Source organism: Triticum dicoccoides, chromosome 5B (genome assembly GCF_002162155.2).
Source record: "Triticum dicoccoides isolate Atlit2015 ecotype Zavitan chromosome 5B, WEW_v2.0, whole genome shotgun sequence".
Classification (NCBI taxonomy): Eukaryota; Viridiplantae; Streptophyta; class Magnoliopsida; order Poales; family Poaceae; genus Triticum; species Triticum dicoccoides.
Window position 1 is genome coordinate 138,480,871 of NC_041389.1, and position 11,598 is coordinate 138,492,468.

The following is an 11,598-nucleotide window of genomic DNA, read 5'->3' on the forward strand; positions in this document are numbered from 1 at the left end:
GATGCCCGAAATGCTGTTGGAAGAGTGCATGTTGCTGTTAATCTGCTGAAACTGTTATAACATGCTCATTTGTCATTTTTGCCATGTTTGATGTGTGCATCCTATGAGGTTGATGTCTACATGTGTTTTGATATATGCCATGCCATCTTTCCAAAGGTATATTCCATGTATTTTTGTGATCAATGTGGTGACTAGCACAAGCATGTAAACTAGGCCTCGTGATGTTGCTGATTTCAGTCCCTGTTCTGCTGTTATTTTTATGCCATGTAAACTTGATGCTACAGAGAGATACATGCTTATTTTGAGATACTTCAGTAAGGATGTTTTGAACATATGGTTATGCTCTATCCATTCATGCCCCTGGTTGCATTTATAGCTTGCTGTAGATTGTTCATATCTTGCTCCAAACTTGCTAAATAATGTTGCTGTCAGCCTGTTAACATGAAGTTCAGTTTTGGCCATGTGTTTTGCTAGTGATCCATGTACCCTATGAACTTGCTCTTGCCATGCTTAGCTTCATAAATATGTCTTCTTACTGTTGGTTGCCTTGCCATGCCATGTTTTGCTCTGTGGTGAGTGGTTCAAGCTCACCAACATGCCTACTTATTGTTGTTCCTGCCATGTATGAATTTGTCATATAACTTGCCATGTTTACATGGGTGCCATCATATTTTCTGTGCCCTTTTGGCTCTTGGTCAGTAAGGGACTTTTGTTCTATGCATTTAGTAGTATCATGCCATGCCTTTGCTTGCCATGATAAGTTCATGTAACATGTTGTTTGATAGCTCTAAACATTGCAACCTGATGTTATTTCTGCAAAGTCTGAAACTGTTATTATTTGCAATCTTACCATGTGTTTTTGAGCATGTTCTAGTGATTTCTGGAGATAGCTCAGTGTTCATGTTTTGTTATGCTTTACCTGTACTTCATGCCCATGCCTTTTGTTATTATGTTGAGATGCTGTAGCATGTTGTTTTGATGCTTGCAATATGCCTACTTGCTATTTTCGGCAGATGGTTGTTATAACTTGTATAGAGTGTATGTGTGGAACCGTTGCTCCGTTTTGAGTGTGCTCTATATGAAACTTGCTTGATTTTGCATGTAGCTTAATATTATCATGTTGCATCCTTGTTTTGGTGTGTCTGCTTGATGTTTGTATGCATTTTGCATCAATGCCATGCTTAACTTGTTTTGCCCATATCTTATAGGTCGTAGCTCCGAATCTAATGAACTTTATATGTAACTTGACTAGAATCTCGTGTAGATCATCTTGGTGCATCTTAACTTGCTGTTTAACAACTTGAACATAAGGTTTATTCAGATCTGGACCCATTTCCAAATTTGCATATGAGGACTTACCGGATTTGTTATATGTTGTTCCCGGCCTCATTTAAACTCGCTTTGATGTGTTGCTCTTGTTTGCCTCATATCTTGCCATGAGTAGCTTCATGTAGCTTTGTCATGCATCATGCTTGTTGTGCATCATGTCTTGTCCATGTGTGGTGTGTTTACCATGTTGTGTGCTTCTCCTCGATAGTTCCCGTTTCGTTGCGATCGTGAGGATTCGTTCGTCTCCGCTTGGTTCGTCTTCGTGGCTTCATCTTCTTCATGGACTCGTTCTTCTTCCTTGCGGGATTTCAGGCAAGATGACCGCTACCCTGGATCTCACTACTATAATTGCTATGCTAGTTGCTTCGTTCTATCGCTATGCTGCGTTACCTATCATTTGCTCTTCAAGCCTCCCAATTTGCCATGAACCTCTAACCTTTGACACCCTTCCTAGCAAACTGTTGTTTGGCTATGTTACCGCTTTGCTCAGCCCCTCTTATAGCGTTGTTAGTTGCAGGTGAAGTTGAAGATTTCTCCATGGTGGACAGGGTTATGTTGGGATATCACAATATCTCTTATATTATTAATGCATATATATATTTGGTAAAGGGTGGAAGGCTCGGCCTTATGCCTGGTGTTTTGTTCCACTCTTGCCGCCCTAGTTTCCGTCATACCGGTATTATGTTCCCGGATTTTGCGTTCCTTACGTGGTCGGGTGATTTATGGGACCCCCTTGACAGTTCGCTTTGAATAAAACTCCTCCAGCAAGGCCCAACCTTGGTTTTACCATTTGCCTCACCACCACCTACTTTTCCCTTGGGAGTCGCTCTCTCGATGGTCATCTTTATTCAGCCCCCCCGGGCCAATGCTTGTCTAAGTGTTGGTCCAAACTAGAGCCACTTGCAGCGCCACCTCGGGGAAACTTGAGGTCTGGTTTTAGTTGTACGTAGTGTTCATCCGGTGTTGCCCTGAGAACAAGATATGTGCAGCTCCTATCGGGATGTCGGCGCATCGGGCGGTCTTGCTGGTCTTGTTTTACCATTGTTGAAATGTCTTGTAAACCGGGATTCCGAGACTGATCGGGTCTTCCTGGGAGAAGGAATATCCTTCGTTGATCGCGAGAGCTTATCATGGGCTAAGTTGGGACACCCCTGCAGGGTATAAACTTTCGAGAGCCGTGCCCGCGGTTATGTGGCAGATGGGAATTTGTTAATGTCCGGTTGTAGATAACTTGACACCAGATCCGAATTAAAACGCATCAACCGCGTGTGTAGCCGTGATGGTCTCTTCTCGGCGGAGTCCGGGAAGTGAACACGGTCTTTGGGTTATGTTTGACGTAAGTAGAAGTTCAGGATCACTTCTTGATCATTGCTAGTTGACGTCCGTTCCTTTGCTTCTCTTCTCGCTCTTATTTGCGTATGTTAGCCACCATACTTGCTTAGTCGCTGCTGCAACCTCACCACTTTACCCCTTCCTTTCCCATTAAGCTTTGCTAGTCTTGATACCCATGGTAATGGGATTGCTGAGTCCTCGTGGCTCACAAATTACTACACCAACAGTTGCAGGTACAGGTTATGTGATGATCATGACGCGAGAGCGATGTTGCTTGTTTTGGAGTTCTTCTTCTGCTTCTTCGATCAGGGGATAGGTTCCAGGTCAGCAGCCTGGGCTAGCAGGGTGGATGTCGTTTGAGCTTATGTTTGTGTTCCATCCGTAGTCGGATGTTGCTCTTGTAAGATGATGTTGTATTCGTGTGGCATGGTATGCCTTTTGTATGTATTCCCATCTATTATGTAATGTTGATGTAATGATATCCACCTTGCAAAAGCGTTTCAATATGCGGGTCTATCCTTGGTGGGACCTTTGAGATCCTTTTTGGATAGGGTCGCATATTGGGCGTGACACATATAGATCTAGCTAGCTCATCTTTATCCCTCTCCATTAGTTAGCTAGAGTCATCTCTCCTCCCAACAACTAGATCTAGCTAGCTATTTAGCCATCCACACTTTCGATCATCCCTATAGGTAGCGAAGGCCTCATCTAACCGTGCTCGATCTCTCTCGAGAGATAGGTGAGTAAAAAGTTGTGCATTTCAAGAATGGGAATATGTGTGTTTGAGATATGGAGAGATTTGTGCGAGTGACATGCCCCCGAGTTGCTTATGTTTTGTTGAAATGTCGATTTATTTCTGTTTCGGTGAATTTAAGCAAACTCGATAAGGCCTATTTTTAGGCAAGGTCATGCCAAATTTTTATATGACTTTGATGCGTGCATGCATTTTGTTTATAACCCTTTGCTTGTTATACCGTGCAGTCGGTCATGAAGGTGAGTGGACGGAAGGTGGAGCGATACTTGCAATCCGTGGTGATGGACATGTATGCAAATAATCGGACTAGGATTAGATGTTCATGTACAAGATGCAAAGAAGGAGTCCGTTTGGACCCTTTTGATCGTGGTAGTTTGAAGGTGCACCTGCTAATGAATGGTTTCATGGATGGCTATACTCGGTGGATAAGTGAAGATGATGATGAGGATGTCCACATGGCAGGGAATAATGACATGGAGCTAGATGAAGAGATGACCGATCGACATGAAGACGATGACACTGGACATGGCGGCAGGGAAGAGTCCGGACACGGTGGTGGCGGATAATATTCCGGACACAGTGAAGAAGAGTCCGGACATGGCGGAGAAGAGGCGGCGGTCATGTCGCAGTCTTTCGACGCTACTAAGTGCAGTCGTGCAGGACCCTCATGTTCGAGACATCCTTTGCAAGAGTATGACTAGCGAGAGAGATGCTTTTAGAGAGGAGGCCAAGCTGGTGCAACTTGAAGTAGACTCGAAGACTCCATTGTATGATGATTGCGATCCCGAGGTGACCCGCTTGAGTTTCATGCTCGAACTTCTAAAGATGAAGGCCAAAAAACAAATGGACAGACAAAAGCCTCGATGATCATTTGAAGTATCTACATAATAAAGTTCTTCCCGCGGGGAACCTGTGTCCTACTAGTGTCGAGGAGGCCAAGAAATTTGTTTTCCCTTTTGATTTGCCGCACATTAGATACCACGCATGCATCAACGATTACATGATTTATCGGGGGAGCGCACGGAAAAAAACCGGCTGTCCAATGTGCAATGCTTCTCGATACAAGCAGACAGGAAAGAAAGCTCCTTAGAAAGTTGTATGGTACTTTCTGGTCACTCCCCATCTGCAACGGTATTTCATAGATCCTAAGGAAGCAAAGCTCATGTGCTGGCACACAGAGAGGAAGAAGCCCGACAATGGAGATGATCCGAAGCTGAGACACCTCGTAGATGCTACCCAGTGGAGAGCATTCAACGTCGTATATGGATTTGCTGTAGAAGATCCAAGGAATATCGTGCTTGGTGCGAGTACCAATGGCATGAATCTGTTTGGAAACCAGAACACCAACCACAACACATGGCCCGTCTTTGTATGGATGTACAACCTCCCCCCATGGAAGTGCATGAAGACAAAGTACATACACATGAGCATGCTGATTCAAGGGCCGAAACAACTGGGAAATAATATTAACCTGTATATGGGGCTTCTGAAAGAGGAGCTAGACACGTTATGGAAAAGACCGGCATGGACATGGGACGCTAGCAAAGGAGAGTATTTCTATATGAGAGCCGTGCTGATGACGACGGTGAACAACTATCTCGATTACGGGTACACCTCAGGCCAGGTGTGCCACGGATACTGCAGATGCACGAGGTGCATGGATGATACAATGTCTCAGCAGCTTACGTCAACGAAAGATGGCGGGTCTGGAAAAATCATGTACATGGGGCATCGTAGATGGCTCAAGAAGGATGACCCATGGAGAAAACATGGAGATCTATTCAATGGTTTGGCTGAGTATCAAGGACCTACACGTAAGAGGAGCGACACCGAAATCAACAAGCTGTTGAGAAACAGGGAACAGTGCCCTGCGCAGGGAAAGATGAAAAAGGCATCAGAGCTGCTGCTGAAGGTATGGAAAATGAGGTATGTTTTCTTGGGCTTGGAGTACTTGCCCAATCACGTCACGCCTCATTGGCTTGATCAAATGCATATCACGAAGAATGTCCTCAAGAGCTTGCTTGGCACACTGATGAACATGCCGGAGAAGACCAAGGATGGGCTAAAGACAAGGAAAGACTTGGAAGATTTAAAGATCATGAAAGATCTCCACATGCCGCCCCGTAAAAAGTCGATGGAGGAGATGGAGACGGAGATTGAGGAGGAGGAAAGGGGCAGAAAAGTCAACATGGAGGAGAATTATTGCCCCCCTTCTTGCTTCACCTTAAGTGTGAAGGAGATCGATCAATTTATCAAGTGCCTTACGGGAATCAAAGTCAGTTCCGGTTACTGTGGGAAGATAAGCTGATTTCTAGACACCAAGAAGAAAAGGTTCAGCCAGCTGAATCTCATGACTGTCACATGATGATGACGCAGATACTCTTGGTTGCCATTAGAGGGATAATGGACAAGCACGTCCGTGACACGCTTTACTAGTCTCTGCAACTTATTCGATGTTATCTCTCGAAAGTCCATCAGTGTGAAGTAGCTCCGAAGGCTACAGGAAGAGATCATTGTCATACTATGTGAGATTGAGATGTACTTCCCGCCCGTGTTCTTTCACTTCATGGTGCATCTGTGTGTCCACATTGTGGACGACATCATCGACCTCGTGCCAACATTCCTTCACAGCATGATGCCATTCGAGAGGATGAATGGGGTCATCAAAGGATTCATTCGTAACATGTACCGTCCCGATGGGAGCATCGTCCAGGGGTATCTTACGCAAGAGTGCATTGCCTTTTGCGAGAATTATATAGGCTTCAGAAACCTTGTTGTTGGTTTGCCCGTCAAGAAGCACGATGGGAGGCTCGAAGGAGAAGGTCACAACAACGGCCAGACGAAATTGCACGTGGACTACTCGGATCGACGGAACGACTTTGACAGGGCTAACTTAGTAGTGCTACAACACCTATATGTGGTAGATGATTATGTGACACTGCACAAAGAAACCATCGCAAAGAAGTACCATGATAAGGGGATGCACAAGACGGACGATGAAGTTACTATAGAGCACAATGCCACTTTCTTGTGTTGGTTCAAAGAGCAAGTTCTTGCTAATCCCTCGGAAGAGGGTAGTTCGGACGGATTGCTCATACACGCCTTAGCACATGGCCCCGCGCCCAAACTCGCGACCTACCAGGCATACGATATCAATAGGTACACGTTCTACACGGAGGCCAAAGACATGGACAGTGATTACCAGAACTCAGGGATGACGATTGAATGTGTGACCGATGCCAACGGAACAACTGAAAGATTCTACAGAAGGGTCGAAGAGATCTGGGAGCTTGACTACGCTGGAATGCATGATGTGACAATGTTCCGTGTCAGATGGGCTAAGAATGTCATAAAAGAAAACAAGTATTTCACTACCATGTCTATACCCGACGTGAAGAGCGCTACCATGAACATTAACATCATCGCCAAAACTGAGCCATGGGTACATGCTAAGCACATGACATAATGCTTCTTCATAAACGACCCAACCAATCCCAGATGTGTTGTCATGAAGAGAGGCAAAAGGAGCATCATTGGAATGGATGGAGTCGCCAACGAGGAAGACTATGACCAATACGGCAACGCGATGAGGGAAGATGGCGATGACGATGAAGCATACGTGAAAAGAAGAATCAATATTACATTAGCTAAGAAAGATCGTACTCCATGGTGCCAGAAAAGTCACAAGGAGGGGCTCAATTATTCGACAACGAACAAGAAAGGGAAGAAGCTCAATGTGAAACATCATCGATGTAGCTGAGGAACCATCATTTATATATATATGTATCTATTTTGTGTACACACTTAAGTAACCGTTATCGGTCAAATGATGTATACATCATATCCCCTTCAATTACCACCACATGCATGGTTCCGGTGATATTCGCACAGTGTGGGAGGGAGACGTTCTCGTCGACTGCGTGCGAGGCCGTCTGGAGAAAAACAAAAAACAAAAACAAAAGGGAGAAAGCAAAAAGAAAAATAAACAGAAAAGTAAAGGAAAATAATAAAAGAAAAGAAAACTAAAAACTAGAAAAGGAAAATAATAAAAAGAAAAGAAAACATATCAGTAGTGCTGGATTATGAACCAGCGTTATAGCTAAGTTAGCTATAGCGCTGGATCCTAAACCAGCGCTACTGCTATGTGTATTTTAGAATTAAAAAACAAAAAATTGGAATAGTTAGCAGTAGTGCTGGATTACCACCCAGCGCTACTGCTATTTTGAGTTAACCCACCGCACGGGCTCAAAATTTTGCCAAGTCCCATCCCCCACTGTCCCACCTCTCCCCCTCCCCTCTGCTGTCATGCGCCGCCATCGCCGCTGCCCGCCCCTCGACCTCGACCTCGACGCCGGCCCTTGCCCTTGCCCGGCCTTGGCCTTGATGCTGGCCCGAGCCCCTGCCGCCGCTCTGACCTCGTCCTTGTTCGTGCCACCATTGCTCGGGCCTCCTCGTCTGCGCCGCCGCCGTTGTCCTCACCCCTGGCAGCCAGTGTCCCCTTCTGCCTCCCTTCAGGTATCGACTGGCCGACCACCCCCACCTCCCCCTCTCTCTGTCAATTAGGTTTTCATTTTTTTAGAAATGAAACTAGGTTTTCAACTTAGGCTTAAATTAGGTAGGCAGTAGGAATCAATTCTAGGGTTCAATTTAGGGTTCAACAATATTTAGGTAGGCAGTAGGAATCAATTTAGGAATTTTTATTAGCAAAAACATTTCTAGGGTTCATATGTGAAAAAAGTTTATAGAAATTTCTTTAGCCGCAAAAATTAAGTTAAGATACTGCCTAAATGAAGTTAAGATACTATAAAAAAAATTATTAGCAAGTGTATATGAGGATGCTGATATACATTATATGCATACATATCTTGCTTATTTTTTTAAAAAATAATTAGTTTTTTAAAAAAGAATTGTTGCTCCTTAGTAATAGAAGACAGTAGGTGTAAAAATGAAAGAACAGTAGCTCCCTTCCTAGACTTTTTAGCTATAAATAAAAAATAGTAGCAAATGTTTAGTGAGGTCATTTTGCAAAGGTTTTTGGTTTTTGAAAAGACCACTATTTTGCAATGTTTAGGGTTATATGATTTTGCAATGTTGGTTGAATGTTGAAGAATATCCGAGTGGCCTATGTTTTGCCGGAATGTTGATTCATTTCCATTCCGGCAAATTTCAAGCGCTCCATATGTCCACTTTTTTAGCAAAGGTCATGCCAAAAATTTCTGTGATTTTCGGCATGACTTGTGCTAGAAACTAGGACATATGGACTGCCCGGGATTTGCTGGAAGGGGAATGAATCAACATTCTGACCAAATATAGGCCCCTTTTTCTATTCGTTATATCTTTTATTTACAATTGCTGAATAGGAAACATGTCTAGCTACGCCGAAGCCAGGGGTTCTGGTCACCACGAAGAAGACCCCCTCGAGGCAACAAATCATTATTTCGATTACTTGGATGAACACCAGTTGCGGGTGCAGGGTGGCGGCAGTGGCACCAACCCTAACACCGGCACTAGCACCGGCATTGACACCACCCCCGAGACCAGCAAGGATGCTGTCGTAGCCGGTAAAGCACCGAAGCAGAAGAGGACACGAAGACCAAACGAGCTCAACATCAGACAAATTGTGGTCATGGAGACGCACCCTAAGAAATTAGAGTCAACAGCGCCAGAGGAAGCATGCTCGTGTTGGGGCAATCAAGTAGGATGCATCCTTAGGGAAACTGCCAACATCAACGACGAGAAGTTGAAGAAGATACCACATATGGAGCACATGCTCCTAAAGAAGTAGCACAATAGGTTCTTGTTCCCCAGCGGGGATGAAAGCAAACATCCGTGGGACAACGACGCCATGACAAAGATAAACAACAAGGTGATGGTGACGTTCACCAACGACTTGTCCGCCTGGAAAGTTAGGGTGAAAAAAGCGATTGCGAGGAATGAACCATGGTCCAAGATTCATGCTGACAATCCGTCACTAAAAGAAGAGGACTTTGAGACTTGTGCTAAAGAAGAAGTCAAGCAAAGGTCGGAGAAAATGAAGGCGCTCCAGGCCAGGAACATGCCTCCCCACTGCCTCGGAAGCCGTGGTTACGAGGGGAAGAGGCACGTATGGGCCAAGGAGGACGCCGAACATGAAGTCACGGAATCCCAGACCCCTTGGCGGAGTTCACCGACCCGCTGGAGTGTGACTGGATCAGGGCCCGATACAAGTGGGACCGGGTCAATAAAATATTTTGCATGGACACGAGGGAGTTCATGAGACTTCTGGTAATTGTTAAATTACCACCTTATTATATTAGCTTCTAATCAATTAGACTACAAGTTTTGTCACATTAGTAAACCATCCACGTTCCTTTTGCAGAAAGAGCAGCACCAAAAGGCAGCCGAAATCGACGAGTCATCACAGTCGTCGGCAAGGCCCAAGTGGGACACCCCTTTCAACCGGGCCCTGAACATACTGAAAAAGGTCTTGGAGGACAAACCGCTGTCCTATGGACGTGTGCACGGCGTCGGAGATGGCACCTCGTGGAAGACATGTGAAAGGATCGATATGGTTGACTAGAGGGGGGTGAATAGACAACTAGCAATTTTTAGCTTTTCTTTACCAAATTAAACTTAGCATCAAAGTAGGTTGTCTAGATGTGCAACTAGGTGAGCAACCTATACGATGCAACAATAACAAGCACACAAGCAAGCAAGGGATACAACACAATAAAAGCTTGCACAAGTAAAGGTAAGAGATAACCAAGAGCGGAGCCGGTGGAGACAAGGATGTGTTACCAAAGTTCCTTCCCTTTGAGAGGAAGTACGTCTCCATTTGAGCGGTGTGGAGGTACAATGTTCCCCAAGAAGCCACTAGGGCCACCGTATTCTCCTCACGCCCTCACACAATGCGAGATGCCGTGATTCCACTATTGGTGCCCTTGAAGGCGGTGACCGAACCTTTACAAACAAGGTTGGGGCTATCTCCACAACTTAATTGGAGGCTCCCAGTGACACCACAAAGTGTCATCACAATGGAATATGGCTCCTAGGTGACCTCAACCGTCTAGGGTGCTCAAACACCCAAGAGTAACAAGATCTACAAGGGATTAGTGGGGGGAATCAAATTTTTCTTGGTGGAAGTGTAGATCGGGGCCTTCTCAACCAATCCCTAGAAAATCAACAAGTTTGATTGGCTAGAAAGAGAGATCGGGCGAAAATGGAGGTTTGAGGAACAATGGACCTTGGGGAGGGAAGAGGTGGTCTTCTTGGGGAAGAAGACCCTATATAATGGGGGAAAAGATCCAACCATTATCCCCTTTCTCAGCCCGCACGACGCGGTACTACTGCACAAGGCTGCAGTACTACCGCATAGGGTCGCGGTACTATCGATGCGCAGTGCAGTACTACCGCTTGTGCGGTAGTTACTGATACGTCCATTTTGCATCATGCTTTTATATCAATATTTATTGCATTATGGGCTGTTATTACACGTTATATCTCAATACTTATGGCTATTCTCTCTTATTTTACAAGGTTTACCATGAAGGGGGGGAATGCCGACAGCTGGAATTCTGGCTGGAAAAGGAGCAAACGTTGGAAACCTATTCTGCACAGCTCCAAAAGTCCTGAAACTCCACGAAACAACTTTTTGGATTTAATAAGAATTTCTGAGCGAAAGAAATAGGCCAGGGGGCCCACACCCTGTCCAGGAGACAGGGGGCGTGCCCCCTATCTCCTAGGCCCCCTGGTGGGCCTCCAGCGTCCATCTTCTACTATATCATCACTTTTACCCTGGAAAAAATTGTGGGCAAGCTTACGAGACGAAACTCCGCCGCCACGAGGCGGAACCTTGGCGGAATCAATCTAGGGCTCTGGCGGAGCTGTTCTGCCGGGGACACTTCCCTCCGGGAGGGGGAAATCATCACCAACGTCATCACCAACGATCCTCTCATCGGGAGGGGGTCAATTTCCATCAACATCTTCACCAGCACCATCTCCTCTCAAAACCCTAGTTCATCTCTTGTATCCAATCTTGTATCAAAACCACAAATTGGTACCTGTGGGTTGCTAGTAGTGTTGATTACTCCTTGTAGTTGATGCTAATTGGTTTACTTGGTGGAAGATCATATGTTCAGATCCTTTATGCATATTATTACTCCTCTGATTATGAACATGAATATGCTTTGTGAGTAGTTACGTTT